The following is an 18,590-nucleotide window of genomic DNA, read 5'->3' on the forward strand; positions in this document are numbered from 1 at the left end:
AATTCCACACATCAAATTTCATAAAAGCAAAATTAGTAGGCACTAGTTTCAGTTTAGAAAAATTTGGAGATTGATTTTCAAAGAGACTAAATGAAAAACTGCTTCTGTTTTTCTTTCTGGGTTCTACTTTTGAACCTCATCACCCTGTTCTTTCATGCCTGTTTCTGCCTGAAATAGAACATACCAGGGATTCGTTTTGTTTTCAAATTACACAAACAGAAAATAAGCTGGAGCTACCCCTTTCATGTTTGCATGAGTTAGTTTCTTTTTCTTTTTTCTCTTTTGACTGCTATATACTTTGTCGTGCTACACAGTTTGCCAAAAGGGGAGAAAGGGAGGAGGGAGAGAATGAAAAGCATAGTGGGATTTCTAAAAGTAGAACTTTTAGTAGTTTTGGAAAACCATCAATGCGAATCGAATTTCCATCCCAACGACTTTGACAGCATCCCTTGAATGGGTAGAATGCCAAACCATCAATTGCCTTTATGATAATTAGATGTTAAAGAAAAATCTATTTTCTTGATGATTATATCACATGGAAAAATACATTAAAATAAAAACCCAAATGCTGACTTCATAACACTGATGTCATCCCAAGATCTTGTAGGTAAAGGTTCATTAAAATTCTCTGCCTGTGTTTACTTAGGTGCAACCTGTACTCCCCATTGGCCCACAAAGGTAGGAATTCTGTTGCTTATAAAATGTATTTACATACATTATGGAATGTGCTCCAGAGGAAAGAAATGATCAAGTCAGTTACTTGAGGGGAGTTCACATCCACATTCTGGCCAAGTCAATGAGTAACTTGAGAATGGACCTTGCCTGTTTCCTAGCAACCAGAGCAAACACTGTACTGTATCCAATACCCAAGATTTGTTACCATGTTAATCTTTGAGTACTCAACTTAATTAAACACTAGACTTTTAAATTGTGTTTTTAGTGCACAACAGCCATGTTAAATTACGATGTTCAGCATCTAAGTGTGCTTGTGTCTGCAGATCTGAGGAAATTAAAATGACTCATTTATTTCAATTTTGATATTGCTTTTCTGCACTGGGGCCTTGTGTTCTAAGTTTCCAGGTCTTGAGGTTCACTGGAATCCTATGGTAAAAACACAGCTTGAGGGCCGCATTTATGGAAATTCTGTTAAACCTTTCACCACTCTGGCAAATGCAATCTGGCTATCCTGAACCATTCAAAAGTAGCTTTCAGTTTTTATGTAGGTTTGTTACTCTGACTTATAACTGCAGTAACAGCACAATGAAGCCATAATGTTTGAAGAAGAATATTACAGTTGCAGATAAGCTAGAGAGCCACAGTTGTTTTTTTTTTCTTCTTGTTCTCCTCCTCCTCCTCCTCCTTCTTCTAGCTTCAAATAAAGAAGCTATTTATAAAACTAGAGTAAACCATCTCTAAGTTTTATATATATATGGCTATTTCTGTCATATAGAGAAAATGGATAACTTTCATGAAAAAAATGCATGTAGAATAAAAGCTCCTTGAGGGGAGGGTGGCAAGAAGTGGTTTTCACTTTGTCTTTCTGTCCCCATGCTGTAAATATTTTTTGGGGGGAGGGAATGAGGGTCCAAACCTGTGATTTCATTAAATGTAGAGAACTTCAAATGAGGGAACCCCTCTACCAATGCATTTTTGTAAACTGTCCAGCAACTTACTGTTACTCAGTTGTTTCAGTCATGTCTGACTCTTCATGACCCCATTTGGGTTTTCTTGATGAAGATACTGGAGTGGTTTGCCATTTCCTTCTCCAGCTCATTTTACAGATGAGGAAAAGGAGGCAAGTAAGGTTCAGTGACTTGCCCAAGGTCACACAGCTAGTAAGTGGCTGAGGCTGGATTTGAACTCAGGTCTCCCTGACTCTAGGCTTAGCACTCTACCCAATGTTGATGCACCTAGCTCCCCCAAGTCATTTGATTGTTTAGTCATGTCCTACTCTTTGTGATCCATGGACCACAGCATGCCAATACTGTCCATGGGGTTTTCTTGGCAAAGATACTGGAGTGGTTTGCCATTTCTTTCTCTAGTTCATTTTACAGATGAGGAAAGATTAAGTGACTTGCCTAGGGTCACATAGCTAGTAAGTGTTCCAGGCCATATTTGAACTCAGATCTTCCTGATTCCAGGCCAGATACTTTATACACTGTGCCACCTAATTGTCCCCCAACAACCTTGAGATTTATTTGGGGGCACCAAGCGGTTAAGTGACTTGCCCAGGGTCACACAACAAGTATCAAAAACAAGACTTGAAACTTCCTAAAACTAAGGATGGCTATCTATACACTACAGAGATAGCTAGGTGGCACAGTGGATAGAATTCTGGGCCTGAACAGTTAGGAATACTTAAGTTTGAATTTGCCCTCAAACATTAACTAGCTGGGCAACCCTAGGCAAAAAAATTAACTGCCTAATCTCCTCTAGTATAAAATGCAGATAATAGCATTTAGCTCCCAGAGTGGTTGTGAGGATCAAATGAAATAATATTTGTAAAGCACTTAGCACAGTACCTGAAACATAGTCGTTATTAATGAATGTTTCCTTCCTTCCTTCCTTCTTCCCTTCCTTTCATCTCTCCCATCCCTCCCTCCATGTCCCCCCTCTTCTTTCCTGGTTGAAATGAATTGGATTGGTAGAACAGCATAAAACGTTTCATCCAGAAAATGTTCAAATGAAAAAAAAAATTATGGCTAATCATATAGTGAAAGCAAGTTTTAACAGATAGGCAATGCAAAAGCACTGGAACCTACAGAGTGTCAAAAGATCTAGACAAAGGTTTCTAACGTATTGAGAGGACCCTTCTTGGAGGATTTACAGGAGGATGTGAACAAGGATCACAAAGGATGAGAATCTATAGAGAAGTTGTGATCTGCAGTATTGGAAGGATTCCTGTCATGCACTGAGTCACTGAAAAGATAATGACAAAATATGGATAATAACTATCTATGGGATTATGAGCAAATCATTTCACTATATAGGTTTCAGTTTCCTCTTCTATTAAATATGGATCATGTTATTTACCCTACCAATCTCATAAGATCACTGTGAAAAAACTATTACCATGAGTTATCATTTATTATAAAATTCAATAATTTGTGTTATCAAGCTATAGATATAGTCAGGCAATCTACACAGAGATCTGGATCAGGAATCAAAAAACCCATCTCAGGTTTCTCACTTACTACCCATGTGACCTTGGACAAGTCATTAACCCCTCTGATAACAATGCCTATCCTACCTATTTGAAAGGGTGGTCGTGTGCACCAAGTGTGAAACTGTATGTAAACTGGCTTTTGAAACTATGACACATTATTTAAAAGTATGGCATTATTACTATTGTGTAGACTGATGTATAGCTCTAAGTATATAGAAAAACTAAAATAATATTTATATCACCAATGAACGTTAATTCATTGATTTATATGTTGGACTATACTGATTTTATTTCAGGGAACTTACAGTTTCACCCAGAAGTCAATTATTTCTTCACATGAAAATTTTATTAACAGTGAAATGGGATGTTTCACTTCAAAAAAATTGCTTTGATAAAGTGCTAAAGTGGAAGCTAATTAGCTGCTTATTAAACATGGTACGGAATCCCTTAAATTGAGCTGGGGCTTCGTCTAGATAACCTCTGATGGCCCTTCCAAATCCAGGATTCTTTGACTTTAGGAATTGCTTCTTTTGAGCACAAAGAACTTCCAAAATTTCATCCATATCTAGGTCCAACTTCCAGCTTTGACATTTAATTCCTGTGTCACTCTGTAAATAGTATTCTTTTTCAATTACATGTAAAAATAGTTTTCAACATTCATTTTTTATAAGATTTTGAGTTTCACATTTTTTCTCTCTCCTTCCCTCCCAAGATGGCAAGCAATCTGATACAGGTTATGCACGTACAATCATTAAATATATTTCCATATCAGTCATGTTGTAAAAGAAGAAATAGAACAAAAGGGAAAACAAAAACAAAAACAAAAGTGAAAATAGTGTGCTTTGATCTGCATTCAGACTCCATAGTTTTTTCTCTGGATGTGGATGGCATTTTCTATCATGAGTCTTTCGGAATTGTCTTGGAACATTGTATTGCTGAGAAGTCTAAGTCAATCATAGGTGGTCATTGCACAATGTTGCTGTTACTCTGGACAGTGTTTCCCTGGTTCTGCTCACTTCACTCAGCATCATTTCTTATAGCCCAATAGCATTCCATTACATTCATGTACCACAACTTGTTCAACCATTCTTCAATTTCCAATTCTTTGCCACCACAAAAAGAGCTGCTATAAATATTTTTGTACATGTGGGTCCTTTTCTATTTTTTATGATCTCTTTAGGATACAGACCTAGCAGTGGTATTGCTGGATCAAAAGGTATGCACAGTTTGATTGGCCTTCGGGCATAGTTCCAAATTGTTCTCCAGAATGGTTGGATCAGTTCACAATTCCACCAACAATGCATTCATGTCCCAATTTTCCCACATCTTCTCCAATATTTAGCATTTTCTCTTTCTGTCATATTAGCCAATCTGGTAGGTGTGAGGTGATACCTCAGAGTTGTTTTAATTTGCATTTCTCTAATCAATAGTGATTTAGAGCATTTTTTCATATGACTCTAGATAGCTTTAATTTCTTCATCTGAAAACTGCCTATTCATATACTTTGACGATTTATCAATTGGGGAATGTCTTATATTCTTACAAATTTGATTCAGTTCTCTATATTTTTGAGAAATGAGGCCTTTATCAGAACTATTTGCCATAAAAATTGTTTCCCATCTTTCTGCTTTCCTTCTAATCTTGGTGGCATTGCCTTTGTGTAAACACTTTTAAATTTAATTTCTGCCCTTTTGCATTTTATTGCGATGTTTTTATGCCCTAATAGATGGCCAATTTTTGTGTAGGTGCCATGTACTGGTGAGAAAAAGGTATATTCCTTTCTATCCCCATTCAATTTTCTCCAGAGGTCAATTTTACCTAACTTTTCTAAAATTCTATTCACCTCCTTAACTCCTTTCTTGTTTACTTTGAGGTTAAATTTATCTAGTTCTGAGAAGGGGAGCTTGTGTGACTTTGAACAAATCACTTCATCTCTAAAATGAAATGATCAAACTAGATTCTGGAAGAATGGTACACAGAGTACCGATATCTAGAGTACTGCATTTGAATCACTGAGGACTTGTATTCAAATCCTGACTTTGTTGCTACTACTTGTGAATCTTTAGGGAAGTCACTTAACTTCTTTTTGCTTTAGTATCTTCATCTGCAAAACAAGGCAGTTGGACTAGATGGTCTCCAAGATCTCTTCTCTCTCTAAATCTATGATCCTCTGACTCCTTTGACTTAAATCTTATGATCCTCTAATTCAAATAATAATAATACTGTTGATAATAAAGAATACTTTTCCCCATACAGACAGAAAGACAAAAAACACGCAGAGTTTAAATGATTTGTCCAAAGTAAACTATGATCCACTGGTAAAACTGGTACAACCCAATACAACGATCCTCTTTTGTAGATCATAACTGCCTCTTAAAGGGTCTGAATTAAGCACAGTTTTCTGAAGCTGCATTGCTTTTATACAACTCTACAGCTAGAACACTGATGCCTACTTTCATTGTATTTTATTGTTTCATGAGAGTATAAATCTTTTGAAGGATTTTGGGTGAAAATGGTTATCTTTTCACTGGCAAATTTACCAAGTGGGGTACAGCACACAACCAAACATCCTTTGTAGTTATGAGTTCACAAAATTCAATACCATTATACACACACACACACACACACACACACACACACACACACACAGAGTATATATACATACACAATATATGCAAAAGTACACACACTTATATACCAACTATCATAGAGGTTACTAATGACTACAACCACTGGAAACAAGGAGAAAATTATTCCATCATAATTCTAACTAATAGCTCACCACTAATACTATTTATTTTCTTAAACATTTCATATATCTTGGTTGAACTTACTTATATTATTAAAATAGGAGGCTTGTTTATTTTTTGTGTTTAAATCTGATTTTTGATGGTTTATTAAATAAAGCCTATTACAGTACAACTGCACTATTGCTTGACTGTCCATAATCTCACCTTACACTTTAATGCTCAGTACCAAGAGATGGAGTAAGCACATGAAAAGTGTTAGTACCGCTCATGTTCTTTCCATCAAGTCTCATCCAAGTTTGTTCTGCTACACTTTAGAAGCTAGGAACCCAGAACCCTATAGCTATAAGGAACTTGGACCACTTGTTTGGCCAGTAAAGAAAGGCTGTGCTACTTTTATTTCTGAAATAGAAACGGTGAAATGGAGACTGAAGAATGGCACTTACAGGAGACAGACCACCAATTCACCAAAAGGTAATAAACCACCTCTCCAGTGCATAAGGCCACAAGAGAAAGAAAGCATTGAAGAAATAGTGTATACAGAACAGAGTATTGGTAAGGAATGATATGAGGCAGATAATGGTTCATGGAATATCAGAGGGAGGTAGAGAAGCTATGATATTTCTAACATTAATCAATATATACCTTAGAGATTCATAAGGATCATGGTTTCAGAGCTGGAAGGGACTATAGAGGTTAACTAGTCCAACCCCTTGATGTCACATTTAGAGAAACTGAGGACCATAGAAGTTAAATAAATTGTCCAGGGAAGGCCAGGATTCAAACCCTGGTTCCTCAGGTTCCAAATCCAGTATTCTTTCCATTGTACCATACTGCCTCAATCATGGCAGAGTCAATCTACATCCTAAAGATTCCAACACAGCTCACAATATGAACATTTATGGTCTAGAGCAAAAAGCAAATTCTGGGAATGTAAAAGACCCAGTTGCTATCTGTGTCCGCTCTGACCATAACTCAGCTTCTCCCTTTGCAAAGTGGGAGAAATAATGCTAATCCTTTTCCCTTCTACCTTACTTCTGAATAGATTAATTCACTCTCATAACCTTTGAAGCCCTCAGAACATCCTGGGAAGAAGATGACTACTAGAAAAGCATAAAGAGTTTTTGTTTTGTTTTCCTGTCTTTATTTAAATTCAGAAAGTTAAGAAGCTGCAAAAAAGCCAGAGAACTCGAGTAGAATAAGCCCTTCACCAAACTGTGGTCATCTTTGTTGCTGAATACTAGCTGAGTCAATGTCTCCAAAGTGTCTAAGCTACCCTCAGGAATGAGGTACACACTTGCATCCCAGAATCCCAGTGATGGTTGTCTGTTGTATACACCCTAGATAGCCAAGGAATGTGGGATGACGTGAGAGGAAATAAGCCCCTCTGGGCTCTGGCAAGTGTAGTGCTAGAGTGACCATATATAAGCACTATCTGGTAGCCTGGCTTTCAGGACAGTGAGTGGGAAGTATGGGCCTGAAAATATGGACCCTGTGAGTATGGAAAGTTGGCTTCAAGTTCACTCTGCCTGGTACAGCTTCATTGGCAATGGTCTTGTTATTCCTGTTGGGGAAATTGTATAAACTCATTCAGCCCACCCAATAGGCTATCACTTAACATTCAAAGAATGTAACTCATCCCCATGTTATACACAGGGAATCCAAATAGCTGATTGCTAGTTTTTCCATGTTGGATTATTCTGTCTTTAGGAAGCCTGTAGAAAGTGAAAAGTAGTAAAAATCTCAGAGACACAGAGAGAAATCCCGTTATTTGGAATCAGTGGAAAAGAAGTAATGAGCATGAATTTTATAATGAATATGAATTTTAAGACAACTCAGGTCAATTCATGAAGTTAGATAATTTTGTCTTTTGGTTGGATCAGAGAAGTTTCTTTCCCTTTGCCAGACCTCCTTACAAAAATGATGAGCAAGTGCTCTCCGTCCCCAAACCTTTGCCACTGACAAAGTCAAAATTGCTTTTTCCAAGTAGGAGTTAAGTCTGTAAACCAAAGAAAAAAGCCAGAAAGAGCAGTCTTATTCATAACTTTCCATTTCTATTCCACCCAGTATGCCAACTGCCTATGTAATTCAGACCTAACCTCTTCCAGAGATGGCCCCAATTTACCTTGAACTCTTCCTATGTACCTTTCCTTCCCAAAAACCTTACCTATTTTTTGGTTTAAGGAAAGGCCATTCCTTGTCTGGCCTCTATAACAAAGATATTGGTCTATAGACATAACTTGGTGTCAGTGATACTTTTCACCTTCTTTTTCCAGGTGGTTGTAGTAGCAGAGATTTAAAATATATATACTTAGTATCAGCTCAAAAATGTTCAAAAAAATGCCTCAGTTTTGCCTCAGAGTCTATTGGCCTAACATTTTAGCTTTCCATAACAGAAATCTGAGAATAGGGGAAAAAACCTAAAAGGAGTACCACTTTAAAAACCTAGTGTTTATTTTTACGTTTATCACACACATCATTGTTAATTGCCCCAAGAAGGAAGACAAATATAACACAATTCTAGCTCCTCTGCTTCTTATAACTGCTGAACATGAAAATCTTTGTTTTGTGGCTCTTTGAATTCTATTTCCAACATCCTAAAACTTCATAGGTAGTTCAAGTCATCAGGCTTTTGAACAATCTCTTTCATAGGGGGTCCTCCCTTCATTATTTAAATCAGCAAATTAGATACAATTAACATTAAATATATTGAGATGACAGAAGAAATGTTCCAAATGGAAATCAAAGAAGAAAATAACTATGAGCAAGCAGAAGGCAATCCAAGTCATAGTCCAGAGTATGGGTTTATGAACCATTCATGAATGTGACTGTGGAAAAAATTGCACTTTATTTCAATAGAGTTGGTTTCCCTTGTAATATTATGCATTTTATTTAAAACACTATTTTGAGAAGGGGTCCATAGGCTTCATCAGATTGTCAAAGGGAACCATCTCATACACAAAAAGATTAAGAATTCCTAGTCTAAAGTCTAAGAGAGTGGAAGAATTTGACACAGGGAAAGAAGTTCCCCTGAACCAGTGAAGATAGGTTGGTAAAGGGAGAGAGAGAGAGAGATGATAGGTATGTGTGTGCATGTGTGTGGTGTGTGTGTGTGTGTGTGTGTGTGTGTGTGTGTGTGTATGTGTATTCTCAAGAAAAAGGGAAAACCTAGGAGTTACCTGAAGAGGAAGAAGAAGAAGAAGAAGAAGAAGAAGAAGAAGAAGAAGAAGAAGAAGAAGAAGCAGAAGAAGAAGCAGAAGAAGCAGAAGCAGAAGCAGAAGCAGAAGCAGAAGAAGAAGAAGAAGAAGAAGAAGAAGCAGAAGAAGAAGAAGAAGAAGAAGAAGAAGAAGAAGAAGAAGAAGAAGAAGAAGAAGAAGAAGGGATCAACACATAATATCCAGTAGTAAAGATATCAGTTACGGGTTACAGGGGAAGTAGGGGCAGGAAAGTGTATCCTGGTGGTCAGTGACTCCCTGAATGAGGGATGTAAAGGTAGCAAGACATTGAAGTGACTGTATATGTACTGTTTTCTATAGGTATATTTCCAGATATGATACAAAGCTTTTTCAAAGCTGTCAAATCTAATGTCCAACATCTATTGTTTATGATTTCTGTAGGAATGAATAATATCACCAGAAAAAAAAACCTAGAAGAAATTCCTAGGAATTATGAAGTCCTAGGCAAAAAATGAAGAACTTGAGGATACATTACTAGTAACTGAAGGTGGAGACCTTGGAAGAGAAAGGATGACACAGAAAGTTACAGGTCACTAAGAAGATGGTGTCAGAGAATGGAATTTGACTCTCAAAACTTTTCCTTTAGCTTAGATATAGAAATTATGAATTCTAATGAGTAGGAAGAGTCATCTAGCAGTGGGAAGAGCGCTAGATTTGAAATCAGAGGACCTGAATCAAGACATAGTATGGCATGCATATCATCTGTACGTGGCATGAGGCTCTCATGAACATTTGTTTCAGACAGGAAAATGAAATCAAAAGCAATGGTCCTTTAATCAATTTTCTCAAGTGGGAAAAAAATTATCATGAAGAGTGGGAGGGGAATCAAATATAGAGACAGATATATAGGCAGACATGTAGATACATACATATGTGTTTATGCATGTGTATGTATTTTTGTGTGCATTTATTTGTATTCTATTTTGGAGTAATGCTACTGTTCTCCCTTGGAAAACTTTTCTCCTTCCAAAGAAGAGAGTTTTATCAAGGCTCAACTGAAGCTCCACCCAAACTATAAAATTCTTCCTAATCTCTCCAGTTTATAATGGTCAATCTGTTCTTCCTTTGAGTGCCTTTAGCACTTTTTGTCTGCATTTAAAAAAATATTATACACATGCATGTATTCTTTCTTCCACTAGATTATAAATCCCTTGAGACCAGGGACTGCTTATTATATTCCTTTGTATACCTCACCCACCTAGGATAAAGAAGTTCAATAAATAGATGTTGAAATAAATGTGTTTTAGGAATATGAGAAAAGGCCAACACAATATTGAGTTTCTCCCAATATTTCAATAATTTTTTTCAATAATTGCTTCTAAAAGCTGAAAGCAAATTGATGTCAAATAAATAAAAACATGAACTAAGGAAAATAAAATTTAATTGTCAACCAGGTAATATGTGTATTATCTTGGTTATCAATTTATTTATTCACTGTAAGCTACTTCCTATTAATTGCAAATCAGCCAGACGCTATAAAGAAGCAGCAAGCATACATTTTACAAAGGTTCTAAGCAAGTGTCTGTCTGAATTTCTACCTATTTTTATCCTAGGATGCATTTTTCTAATAAATGGTTTTTTTACAACTACAGATTGACAGACTGCCAAACACACAGACTCTCTATTTTACTAGTGTCATTTATTGTCTTGTCGATGTTCAATAAGATTTTGCATTTAAAAGACAAATTCCCTTGTGTTTCTTATAATGATGCACCTGCTCTATGTGAGATTTCCTCCCCTGACTCCCCTGACAAAGAAATGTCTTAAATCTGGCAAGCCAAACTACTTCAGGCTCTTTCTGATAATATCACAGTTCATTTGTTTATATTAGATGTTTGTGTGAGTTACTTCCCTTTAAACATCAGTAAAACATGCTACAACTCCTTTCAAAATAACAGTGAGTAAAAAGTTTCTTGCCATATACTTTGTGTTTTGTCAGTGTATAATTACATTTGAATCACTGCCTGAAATTAGCAAGGCTGCTACATAGTAAAAGAAATTTGTTTGCTCCACTTCCCCATGCACATTTTTAAAGGATGAACATCAAAGTAACAAAACAACTTCAATTCCAAACTATTATGCTGTTATTTATCCCTTTCAACACTATGACATTAAGTCATTTAAAGTTCATGTTTAGATTCCTTTTCCCTCCTTTAAAAAAATTGCAAGGAATAAATGTTTTTCTTCTACATGCTTTACATCCCTAACAACTTAAGGACAATCAGTCTTTTTCTTTCCAGGACATGATGCATACTTTCTTGTATGTGTAAATTCTCAATCAATATAAGTCTTGTTAGGGAATGCTGTAATTGTTATTACAATGTTACATAAAACTGTTTTCCAGCAAGCTTTAAGGACACTGTGCAGGGACTTGGTAGAACTAAAATAATGTTGAATTTCATTTGCAATTAATCAAAGATGGAGCAGACTATATATTCACCAAAATACACACACAGAGGCAGCTTTCTTAGCTTTTTATGCCTTTTGAAATTCAGTACATAAATGAAATACAGATTTCTACTTAGTCCCAACAGAGATGTGTACTTCATAATAAGAAAAATAATTTTTACCTGGTTGCTGATTCAACAGAGAAAATTCTTGTGCATTTAAAGTGACACTTGGAGAATTGATATAATTTGCACATATGTAATCCTAATAAAACTCCCTGATACTGTCCCAAGTTCATTTAGAAAACAGCACTCTGGACTGGGCTCCACTTCATATAGAGTGTGACAAAACAGTCCTGTTAAAATTTTTCCCTTCTTTAGAATTACCTGTCAGTCATAAGCTGGGAGAGAAGTTCAGGGCTTTACTTCAAGTAGGAGGAAAATTACTCTTACAATAATGCTTCCTTCCTTAGTCAACTTTCTCAAGGCAAACAACATTGTGTGTGTGTGTGTGTGTGTGTGTGTGTGTGTGTGTGTGTGTGTGTGGTGGAAGGAGGGGGGAGGGATATATATAAGTGAGTTATATGCTCACTAATCATCCCCTGAAAAGTAGTCACAATGTTGTTGCTCTTTTCCTACAGGCTTTCTTCCTTGCAAGTGAGTTCAGCAAAGAATGCTAGTATTTCCTGTGGAAACTGTATGGCTGCCAGTAATGTCTCAGTATTTCCCCCCTTTTTTCTTTTCTTAAAAAAAAATTAAGCAAACGAAACCTGGCATTTGACAATAGCCAAACTACCATTTTACTCCACTTAACACCTGCACATGAAATTCACCAGGACAGTAAGCAAAGCACAAAACATTTCAGCAAGCTAACACAAACAAGCCCCCAGAAGAATGAGTTATGAAGATGTCAAAGTTCGCCTGGATTGGGGTAGAAAGAGCATATAGTGTGGTACCCAGGCTGTTTCAGGAGTAAAAAGATTCTCAGATTCTCTCTCTCTCTCTCTCTCTCTCTCTCTCTCTCTCTCTCTCTCTCTCTCTCTCTCTCTCTCTCTCTCTCTCTCTCTCTCTCTCTCTCTCTCTCTCTCTCTCTCCTTTCCCCCTCCCTCCCCCCTAGTTTTGTTAGACCTCTTAATTGGATACCTTAATCGTCCCAACCAACATCATCGCCAGTAGTAGTACTGATAGTGTTAGTACTGGTAAATACAAAATAAGGTAATAAAAAGAGAACAATCAATTGAAATCCGCGGGCAGAGATTGAAATTCCTGTGCTGGTGCAATTTTCCCTCCATGGTTAAAACAGCCCCTTTGGCAGCGGCCACTGTTACTATAGATACATCTTCTAAACCCTTTCAAGAGAGAGCTGCTGCTAGCCACTCTGGCACTGGTTCTACTGCCCCAAACTACCTTTTTCTTCCCTTGCAAGCAAAGGATGCGAGGTACAAAAGGGAAACATAGAGAGACAGAGAGAGAAGTGGTTGGTATGGTGGGGGTCGCACACATGCAAACTTGTAGGAGCCTGTAGCAAAGGCCTTTGCCTCCCGCTTTGGGACCTGGGTTCAGAGGAACTTGAACTCACCCGAGGTGCCCTAGAACTCTGCTCCTGAGTGGGAACGATGATGCTGAAGACGGTTGCTGGCTGCTCCAGCTGCACTCGTTCAGGCTCCCGTGCAAAGGGCCCTTACCGGCAGGCGAGACACCGCCACCGCAGCAGCAGCAGCAGCAGCAGCAGCAGCAGCAGCTGCTGCTGCTGGCTCCCTCCCTACGTCACAATGCGGCTGGGGCGCCGTTCTCTTTTCCCAAGCCCTGAGTTTAGGAGGGGGCTGGAGAGAATCGGGAAAGCGAGGTGGGAGTAAGACAACGGCGAAAGAGAAGGGGGACCGCCACGTGACGGCCACAGCCACAAGCCACCTCCAGGCGCCGGGAAGAACAGGGGAGCAGGGGCGGGGACGCAGCTGGAGGGACTTGCTGCTGCTGCTGCTGCTGCTGCTGCATTAGCCGCTGTTGCTCTTGCCTCCTCCGTCTCCTCCTCCTCAGCCGATCTGCTAGCGCTGTATTTCCATTCTGACTGACAGCGACCCTCCCCCATGGTGCTGAAAGAGCCCCGGTACCACTCCACCTCCCGACAAGCACAAACACACCCCTCTCTTTCTTCCTCTCCTGCTCCTCTTGTTCCCTTGATTCTTTAAGCTCTTTTTCTGTAACCTGCCTTCTCTCTTTTTGAGCTTTCACCTTCCCCCCTGCCACCCCCAGGCCTTTCTCTACCCATACATTTGCTTTTTTCCTCTTCTTTTAATCGTTTTCCCTTTTTCTTCCCCTCTCTTGTCCGGCCCCTTTTTTGGCTCTTCCATTTTTCTCCCTTTTCCTTGTTTCTTCTTTCTCCTCTTTCTCCTTGCCTTTTTTTTTTTACTACTTTTCTACTTTCCTAATTAAATTAATCTTTTGTATTAGGAATTTCTTTTCTTAATTCTGTTGAAGGGTTTCAGGGCATCAGTGATGCCAAGCACATAGAATGTGGGAAGGAAAAAGAGGAAATATGGAGAAGGCATAATTCCTGTAGTAGCATATTGCTTGAAAAGTACCTTAGGATAATAATTATCATTGGCATGGCACTCAAACATCCCCAGGGGCTTCACAAACAGAAAGCTTCACTGCTTAACCATACCTCTTTCTACGGTGAAGGAGCAACCTGCACTCACATGCTGAAGGGTGGAAAAGAGGGAAGGAGGTTAGAAGGTCGACTTTTGGTTAGAGACTCTTTTTAATATACTCAAACTGCAATCCAAAAATCTACCATAATAATAAACTCCAGCATACTGTTGTTGTTGTTGTTGTTGTTTTCAAAAGGGGGATGGGGAGGGTTAATAGAAAGACTAATGACTATCCTTCCTCCTTTATTTTTTAAAGTTGAGAGTGAAAACATTTATACTAATATTGGCTCACAAACATCTCATTTTTGCTTGTTGGAAAGCTTTAAATGGTTTTTGAGAAATTCTCTTCTCAGTAGACTTTCTAGCCAAGACAGTATAAGGAAGTTCACGTAACTTAGATGTATCATCTTATACTAAAGACCATGCTGTTCGCTGCTCCTTGATTGTTTGGCTGAAGCTAATCACCAGAGACATATGTGAGGAAACCACTCTTTCTTAGCACCAAGGACATTATCCTTTTATTGTCCCCTAAAGACAAAAGTAGAAACAAAGCACTTTCCTGGATAACTTAATAATGGAGAGTTAGTGATAATTGTATCATTCTTTCCAGAAATGAAATACTAATAAGGTTTGAAAAGCGAAGTTCACCAGATTAATCATTAAATGTACTACCAAACACTGAGTGTTAAATAAAGGAGGTAACCATCCCTTGAATGAAAATTAGAGAGGAAATGCCAGCTCCCCAAACCTATTTGGTTTGTTTTTGCTTTTTTTTGGGGGGGTCCCCAGACCTATTTGAAAAAGCATAGTTCACATACAGAGTTTCTTAATCAGAGAAGGCATTTGACACTAGGATAATTCCATTTGCTACTGGAAATTTCTGGCTCTTTGCTTTTCATTAAACAGTCCAACAATTTATTGTCTTTTTTTTTTATTTGTCATGTACAAAAATGTAAGTATATACATAAAGATGGCTTTACTATTTGGAAAATACACATTATCCATCATATAAAATACTGTCAGATGACATCACATGGCACTAAAATACTTGAAAATATTGGGTTTAATTCACTCACATCTGTTTAAAATAAAACTTTCTTTTTGACTGTGTAAGAGGCAATACACAGTTCCCTGCCTGCTCCTGGCCAACCACATGTGCTTGCTGCACCACTTGGCTCTTTGGAGGATGATGAAGCAATCTCTGTATTGGACACTAAGCAAGGAGAGTGGCTGACTCAGTGGATCTTTAAAAGGGAATGACTTGCCCTCATTTTCCTCTTTCCCTCCTGGCTACAGACCATGCCATAACTATTAGAACCTTTCCTATGAAGGATGGGGGAAAGGGCTGCCTTTACTCCCATCCCAGAAACATGATGACACCGCCATATAGGCTGCTAGAACAGATGCCTTGCTAGGTGAGCTGAGTCTGGCCAGGTAACCTGACTGCATTTTCCATATTGTATCTTCTTCTCTGAGTATAGATGACCAAGAACAATCCCCCATTGGACTTTTAGAGGCAAACTTGTGAGTTTGATAGCTGTAGAACCTAGATCTCTTGGTTAGAATTGACTGGTGGCAGGGGGGAGTTCCCCCATCTCTAGAGAGGATACTAGCAAAGGGAGGAATTCAATCCCTTGACCCTTGTTTGCCAAACGACCTAGGGGAATTATTTGGAAAATGCAGAGCCAGGGTGAAATTTTTAAATGCCTATTCAGCAGTCCCCAAAATTACATTATGCCTAGATATTGTAAGTAGCAAACTTCTGGAAAAGTATTACAGCTGTTATTTTATTGTTATGCTTATTAAGTTTTCAGTTAGTTCACACTTGTGGGTTTTGTGCATTATGTATTTATTTTGTGTGTGCAAAATAAATAGCTATCCCATACCTAATTAATATTTCATATCTATTAGTACCTAGATAGGAATAAAACTTACTTTTAAAGTAAATCATTGCCCAAATAATAGAATGGGGAAGAATAATGAGTCAGAAAGAGAAATGGAGTCTGACCTCTCTTATAGATGGTCAGGTTCACAAGGGCTGAACCTAGTCCAGACCACATATATTGATGGGTCTAGAGCAGATAGGCTCGTAAGGGGAGAGGGGATCAGCAAAGATCTCTAGCCCCTTGGATACAGCAATGGTTCCAGTTGCTAGAACAGTATAAAATATGTAAAGTAATGCTAAAGTGACCATCTTGCTTCCATCCAGTAGATATAGATGGACTTGGTGGTACCTTAGGCATATTCTTTATTGAACACAATTCTATTTATATTGCATAAAACTAAATTTAGCACTTTCTACTAGAGAAACACTTTTTTGGGGTGAAATTACAAACTTAGCTCTCCTTTCAACTACTTTGAATATCCAAAACATCTAAGAATGGGTCAGATGCTCACTGAGTTCCTTTAAGAACCTCATGCTTTTGTTCATGCATGGAAAAAAATTGCTGCTTTTCTAAAACTGGGGATTTGCATGAGCAAGAACTGAGGAATGAAGCAAAGTGCTCTATGTAAGAAGGGTCCCTAATAAGTAACATGCAATAGTGAAAAACAACCATGTTGGAGATGTACTTTCAGATTTTTTTTCTCTGTCTTTTTATAGTTCCTTTTTATTGTCTCTTGTTATGTTCTGGTGCTAACATGGTTTTCATTATATTTTCACCATTGTATCCACATGGTTGTGTTTATACTGTTATTTACATTTTTTCTGGTATACACTTTTCCATATATACCATCAGTGTGATTGCATAATTTTAAAGGTTTCTTCTAAAAACATTGCCAAATCCCAAAGACACGGAGTAAAATTCACATTCTCCCGCAATGAATAAATAGTTGGGTCAACTGAATAACAATAATAAGCTTTCTTAGAAGGATATTAATATTATACCAAACCATTCATTTTCTTCTGCCCCATTCCTCAACTACCACAAGTAGCCATGTTCCAAAGAGTACAATCTTTCCAAACTAGGGGTTTTTTGATAATGGTGACTAATATAAGAATAAATCTCATTTTCTGTCAATTTCCAGACACTCTCCAGGTAATTTTTAAAAATGGATTACTTCTTATTTTTAAAATATATGTCTGTCCTGTTCCTTCTATTCAGTTTCCAGAACAGATCTTTATTGTGTCAGAAATGGGTAAATTTGCTGCAATGAAAAAAATGGCAGTAGCACAAAATAAATCACTGCCTTAAAAAAAAGGGGGTAGAAGGAACTGGGCTTGTACTGGCTTAATAAAATCTATTATATTCAAACCTCCATGATGGGCACAGAATAAGGGAAGCATGAGCAAAAATAATCACAAGTTGGATAATCTTCCTGGATAGGTCTATGCTGTGGAAGTGAGTTCTATGTGTCTGCATGGTAGGTTTTCAGTTAAGCCTCGGCTGCTAATGGTTCCACTCTTCTGATGTGAATTCCCTTCAAGTAAATGTGAATATATGTTGTAGTAGTGTGACAGATGCTGAATTGAACACATTGTAGGGACTATGCTAGGGATCATATGCCTGGAGCACCTTTGGAACCTTCCAAGGACTCCAGCAATGTCATGATTCAATGCTTGGATCCTTTGGGGATGTCAAACTTTCTGGTTGCTTCTGGCCACACAGTAGGCCAGTATTGAAAGTACTCATTGCTTTGGTATGGTGTAGAAAATTCTGATTGGCTGCTTGGTCTTCTCCTCATCCCATGACAATGATAGGGGGATAAGATACCATTTCACTTAAAATGAGAGCTAGTATCTAGCTTTGTTGTTCAGTCATGTCAGACTCTTCGTGACCCCATTTGGGGTTTTCTTCACAAAGACGCTAGAGTGGTTTTCTGTTGCATTCTCTAGCTCATTTTACAGAGAAGGAACTAGGCAAACAGGGTGAAGTGACTTGCCCAGGGTAACACAGCTGGTAAGTGTCTGAATCAGATTTGAACTCAGGAAGATGAGTCTTCCTAACTTCAGGCCTGGCACTTTATCGACTGTGCCAACTACCTGGCTCTCTCTCTTATTTAAGTGCTCCAGGTAGCGCCACGTAACTTTGAGACATACAGTGACAAATGGTGAATGAAACAGTCTCAGGTGGTGAAGAGGGCCTAGAGTGGGTAAGCTTGTAGCTGCTTTTTCTACTTTGTGCTTTCTTTCCTGGGCTTGTTAACTGAGCATCAGTTACCTTCCATTTGAGGTGGAAGTACCAAGGCTCAGAAGAGAAATTGAGTCTAAGAAGTCCAGAGGTCCTAGGTCCTCTGAGTGAAACTGATTAGCAATAAAAGAGAATTTCTTCTTCAGAGAAGATGAGCAATAAGAGAAGGAGCCTGAGTTTCTGGCCTGGCTTGTCAGAAGGCATGGACTCTGATAGAGACAGTGAAGAGGAAATATAAAATACCTGATCAGCAATCTGCAAACTACTTTATGT

The 18,590-nt window shown here is 38.2% G+C and overlaps 1 protein-coding gene across 1 annotated transcript in view; it reads right to left on the minus strand.

Annotated features, from left to right (window-relative positions):
* SNCAIP (synuclein alpha interacting protein) overlaps positions 1-13,610 on the minus strand; it is a 222,245-nt gene extending 208,635 nt beyond the window's left edge. The window contains 1 exon segment of the mRNA XM_078152968.1: positions 13,116-13,610. The gene's annotated coding sequence lies outside the window, so the exon portion shown is untranslated.
* Positions 13,611-18,590: the final 4,980 nt, after the last annotated feature.

The sequence above is a fragment of the Phascolarctos cinereus genome, unplaced genomic scaffold (assembly GCF_003287225.1).
Source record: "Phascolarctos cinereus isolate Bilbo 61053 unplaced genomic scaffold, phaCin_HiC Scaffold_4;HRSCAF=312, whole genome shotgun sequence".
Lineage (NCBI taxonomy): Eukaryota > Metazoa > Chordata > Mammalia > Diprotodontia > Phascolarctidae > Phascolarctos > Phascolarctos cinereus.